The sequence below is a fragment of the Dermacentor variabilis genome, chromosome 2 (genome assembly GCF_050947875.1).
Source record: "Dermacentor variabilis isolate Ectoservices chromosome 2, ASM5094787v1, whole genome shotgun sequence".
Classification (NCBI taxonomy): domain Eukaryota; kingdom Metazoa; phylum Arthropoda; class Arachnida; order Ixodida; family Ixodidae; genus Dermacentor; species Dermacentor variabilis.
In genome coordinates, this window is record NC_134569.1 from 39,125,449 (window position 1) to 39,131,448 (window position 6,000).

Sequence of the window (6,000 nt, forward strand, 5' to 3'; positions counted from 1 at the left end):
AAAAGGAAAACAGGGTTCACTAACGATTTACTACGCGTATCAAGTCAGATACACAACATTTCCGCCACACAGTACAGTTAATATTCCCCCTATATTCACTGAATTCGAAGAGAGTGTCTTTCGCCGTTGTTTTATGATTCTGCGAAACATCGCGGATAACGGGAGCGTGATTCTTTAAAACGCTTGAATAAATAACTTTCTATAAAGGCTGTAAATAATCTACGCAGAATAGACATTCATTGTTTGTCACACACATCATGCTTACTACTTTAACGCAATATAAGCACCATGCCTGACATAGTTAACCGAGGAGTTCGGGCAAAAGCAACTACACACTTCTCAACGCATAAAATTTGGGTGACGTTAAGAATTGAGTAATTATTTTGAAAGTATCTAATTAACCTACACACTTCGAATTTTCGGTACGCGTCACCATTGATTGGTCTCAATTTCCTGAAAACATCTCTGTTGTTTTTAGTCCTCTCAGGCAAACGGACAAACTTTTGAAGCGTTTCATATAACGCCTCTAAGCGGGCCGAAAACGAAGGTCTAGCAATTTTCATTTACCCCCAATTAACAAATATTCAAAATTTGCCTCCATACTGTCCCTATTCGCCACATTTTCTCAATATGTAAACTTCAGGAGTTATGTAGTTTGTTTAAGAAAACCGTGTAAACTAGCATGTACCATTTTCGAGTGCTTCAACAGTCACATTAATAGCTTCGCCGTAGAAACGTCACAGGCAGCGTACTACAATGCGAATTACACTTGTGTGCCTACAGTGGTCGAGTGGCCGGCAGTGGAACGCACGAGCATCCGCATACAATAGCTACCTGGTAGCTGTTGGGTTACAAATGTGCTTGCTCTGTAACGCACGTACCGAGCGTGTCATCTTGTCTGACACATTGACCTTGTGTCATCTTGTTGTAGCGTCGGCCTGTACTTATTTTGTGAAATGTAGTGAATAAACCGGGCGACTGACCACGCGTGACAATATGACAACGAATATGTGTGTGCGCGTGTGCGTGTTAGGCGTTCGTGGGGCACAATCGAGCACCACGACTCGGCGGTGTGCGCTTTCCGGCTGCAAGAGTTCGAAAGTGTGCTCGGCAACAGCACCTTCTACAACCTGGTGCAAAGGGGCGACTACACGCTGAGCAAGCCGTTGCACATCAGCAAGGTGCCGTCACCGCGTCCGGGGATGATTTGCCCACCGGGACCCCGCACCCTGAGCACGGCAGACACCCAGTTTTGGCTCGAACACCCGCTGGTGACGCAGACGCCGAAGCAGCGTCACGACCGGCCCTTCTACGTATCCTCGGGCGTCGCCTTCGGAAGCCTGGTCGCGTTTACGCTAAACGAGACGTGGGGCGCCTGGGTTGTCTGCTATGTGGCCACCGGTTCGTGATATAGCGCCCCGATCTTCCTCGTGGTTTGTTTAGCGCTTCACATTTAGAGCTGACGAGTTTCACAGATCAATCAATCAATCAATCAATCAATCAATCAATCAATCAATCAATCAATCAATCAATCAATCAATCAATCAATCAATCAATCAATCAATCAATCAATCAATCAATCAATCAATCAATCAATCAATCAATCAATCAATCGGTAAAAGATAAATAAAAAAATTGTGCAGCCACCTTAAGATGATCGTAAATGTGAGCGAATAGACGTAATTATGCGCTGAAAAGGCGTATACTTACGTACATACTCACGTTGGCGTGATTATGTTTAGGTATCGTTTGTTGTTTGATTGCGTAATTCCCTGAACTCACTTGCGTGAAAATACGCGCCCTATTGAACTGGTGCATTTGTATCGACGGTGAAATTCCTGCTCCAATCATCGCTAGAACGGGCGAAATAGCCAAGGATTAAAATTTACAGGAGGAGGTCCCAGAGAACAAGGCTGTATGGAGACAACCTGTCAGGAAAGTATACAGGGTGTCCCAGCTAACTTTAGCCAGAGCTTAAAACTGTGCAAATGCCATGTAGGTCGACAAAACAATGGTAACGTTGTTTACCATCGCTTGGAGATCCTCGAACTGTGTTTTTCATTCCGCCCAATGAGATAATTAGTCTTAATAAATTAATCGACTTCTCAAGTACTATAGTTGGATGAAAAGTGTTAACAAGAAAGTTGCAGAGCGACATGAAAAACTCGCGCTACAGCTTTCTGTTGCTCAATACGTGCTACATAAACATGTTTTTTGAGCGTGAAAAAAGCCCGCAAATGCACGCAGAATTGCCGCGCGAATGGCCGCTCAGGGCACTTTGCGTGTATTTGCTAGCTTCTTTCACTCTCGGAAAACACCTTTATGTAGCACGTATTGAGGAACAGAAAGCTGTATCGGACGTTTTCCATGTTGCTCTACACTTTTCTCATTGACACCTTTAATCTAAGTATAATGTTTGCGAAATTGATTAGGACTAATGATCTAGTTACGCGGAATAAAAAAAAAAGATAGTTTGGATATCTCTAAGCGACGTAAAACATTACCTCTGTTATGTCCAGCTACGTGGCATTTGCATATATTTAAATAGTGGCTAAAGTTAGCTAGGACCCCTGTATGAAGAGTAAATGCGGAGTAGAACAGCAGTATGTTTAAAAAAAAACACAGTCAGAAAATTAAAAAAAGAAACAGTCAACTCTCGACGCCAACGAAGGCAAGCTAGGCGTACGTCGTAGTTCTACGATTGAATGTTGATTATACCTCTTTATTCTCTCTTTGCCTCTTTTTCATGTTAATTATTCACTCATTTCGTATGATTCGTATCGTATTTCACGCACAATAATGTCGACATTGTCTCCTTTAGCGTCGACTTGTGGTTGAATCTTTCTTTTTCTGATAAAAAAAGCAGGTGGGCCGACCCTGGAGTGTATGGTGGAATAGGGAATGTTTTTTTTTTTACTATATTGGTGCTAATTACGTCCATATCATTAATTATAGCTACTCTGTGGCTCATTCTCACTTCTTGTGGGCACCGGTGAAGCCACTTTTGAGACACCATTGCTTCGTGCGAGCCTTGCTTAGTTCAAGAGAACTCGCTCCATTTCCCAAAAGTGTGCCACACGGTGGCTTTGCCTCAAGACGTGTATATATACGGCAGTGTATCCTTTACAGGGATATAATGCGATGTGGGTAATTTTCTACTATAATGGCGCTAATTACGCTCGTACCGTTAATTATAACTACTTGTAGACTAATTCTCACCTTCTGTGGGCATCGGCGAAGCCGTATTCCAGACACTTCTCTCACGAGCCCAGCTTAGTCCACGTGAACTCGCTCCATTTCTCAAAAGTGTGCCATAGGGCGGCTTTGCCTCATGATCAGCTTATTTACGGCGGTGCACTCTTTACAGGTGTACAGGCCAAGTGACTAATTATCGCGTCTTGTCTTGTTGAGGCTTACATTTTAATATCGTTTGTGAGTCGCTACGACGCTCTCGAAGAGCGAAAGGGCCGTTTATTTTTGCTGGAACTTTTGCTGGAAGTTCTGCACGAGGGGTGTTAGCAGAGAAAGCGATAGCTAGGTTTAGTGCTGCGCTCGAACTCCTTGTACGGTGTTCTAACAATACACGCAACATGTCGGTGTGAAGAAGCACGAGAGATAACTTGTGCTGTGCAACAGAAGCAGCACCCCAGTAGATGCCAGGTATCCCACAATGCTGGCGTAATGAGTCTCGCCAGAGGCGTTGAAAGCGTCGCAGCGCGATAGTTCTTGAGACGAGACCTACCGCCACGACGGCGGAAAGCTATCGGCGGTCATGAGCGCCCTATGTAATTATTAGATTATTTCAGCAGGATCATTGTTTTAGATTTATTTTTACAGCCCTTTCCGTTCAGACCAGCGTGTGCGCCACTTGGAATATTCGATTATTCATCCCTGACAGTGTCATACTCCTTGGGACTTCTGTCCCACATTCGATTTTCTCAGATATCTTCGGAAGCTGCCAGAATCGCGTTAGATTTTCATGGACCGTACGCGTAGTCTCGCAGTTTTGAGCGAATTTCAGTTTGGAGCAGCGCAAGCAGCTAGCAGATGACGGCTGTCTAAAGAAAAAAAAAAACGCACGCACCACCTGCTACCGTGTTGTGAAAGAGACCGTGCGCTCCTGCGTACTTTGCGTGTTCCAACAAATATTGTACACTCAGCTATCACGTCAGTTACATCGGTGCTTTCTGCGTTATCATGCGAGATCTGCATGAGCCATGTAATTGCGGTCGCATTAGTCCTCGTGTTTTTTAAGAGTCAGTCTCAGCGATGAAGGGCACAGCTTTGCTTTTCTTGCTGCGCCTCGCAAAATCTGTCTTGCATATTGCTTTGTCTAGTAAAGAGGTGGATTTAGCCTTAGAGATGAGTGAAACTGGTGTGCCACAAAGCATACGTTGCATGTGGCTGTTTTTCGCCGGTATCTGCAGTGGTATACAATCGGAACTTTGCCGATTGCTGTTCACCTGTGTTGATACGTTTATTATGTTGCCGAGTTTGTGCGTTTGCTTTATGACGTGATCGGCCCTTTTGAAGTCACAAGCCTCGAGGAGATGCATAACGTAATTGCGATTTCTTAACCTAAATAGTAGCCTTCATAACATATTGGTGTGATATTCTCGTGCGCTTCTTGCGTGCACGGCGACGCAGTGTAATCGTGATTTCGTTTACGTTCATGTAGGAATTTTGCTTAAATTTCGCACGTGGTAAGCTAGCTTACAATAGTTAAGTAGCACGAAGAGAGCGCGTGACGTAAACTGTGTTATAACTTCACTTTGAAAACACGTACTGTGCGCTCAGGCTGCGATATTCCGTTGTGGAGGAATATTGCAGCCTCAGTCTCAGCTAATTCATTAGAATTCTCAGCGAATTCTAATGAATTTGCTGAGGAGTAGTTGTGGGAACGGTGGTGGCGGTCTAGCTACGATCAAACGGTAGCACAGGATATTGACTTCCGGCAACAGTGTTTTCGGCTGAAACCTTGGAACACCTCGGACAGTCCCCAGTAGCTGGGTCACGTGTCGGTGACATGCCCTTCTGTCACAGCTAGTCGGACCAGAATTCGCGAACGGTTTGTGGATAGCCCCGTATGACTATTCCGGCACTGTCAAATTCTGCCACGGTGACAAATTTGGCAATGGCAGCCTTTTGACCCAATCAGACGCTGCCGTGGGCCTCTCTGATTTGCTTAAAATGCCATCATAACCACATTCTACAACGTGGCGGAATTTGACAGTGTCTAGAATAGTCATACGGGACTGCATAACCGAATAGGCCCGCTTTGTAGCATAGAGTTTTCCAGTCGCTGTGCTACGTGATATGCGCAGAGATAATCGGAACGAACGCTAGCGCCTCAGCGCACAACGCTCATATCTAGGACGCGTTGGCGAATGGGTTGTTAACTTGGCTATGGCGTTTCGCGGCCCAGATCGAACGCTGCTGCGTTGCTGCAGCGTTCGAGCGCAGCTGCGGTCGTTTTAAATCGAAAGCTTTACTAGCCGCGAACTTGCGATTTTGCCGTGGCGGTGCTCTGAGGACGCACATGATATCACAACGCGCGCCTCGCTGCGCATATTTCTCTCTCTCTGTCTCTCTCTCTCTCTCTCTCTCGCTCCCTAGTCACTACTGCGTATGCTCCACTAGTAGCACCGAGCCACAGGCGCTCCGCCGCTGCGCAGCGCCGCGCCTTTCCGCTTCCGCCCTTTGGTATGACGTCACACGCGTTCCTCGTCGTTGCGCTCGCCTCCGCTCGATTCGCCAGCTGCGTCGCATGCCTGATAACATGTTGGAGGCTTGAAAAGGAGAGCTCGGGTGCGCCGAAACCACAGTTGAGGCGGCAGTATGGATGGCGACAATTCTGATAAGCAGGAGGAGGCCTGGAATCTACATCGGAACGAGATGAAGAGGAAACGAATCGCCCAGGAAACAGATGAACAGCGCGCCGAACGACTGGCTAAACGCCGCAACGTAGCTAGACAACCATACTAACCTGGACTTGCAATC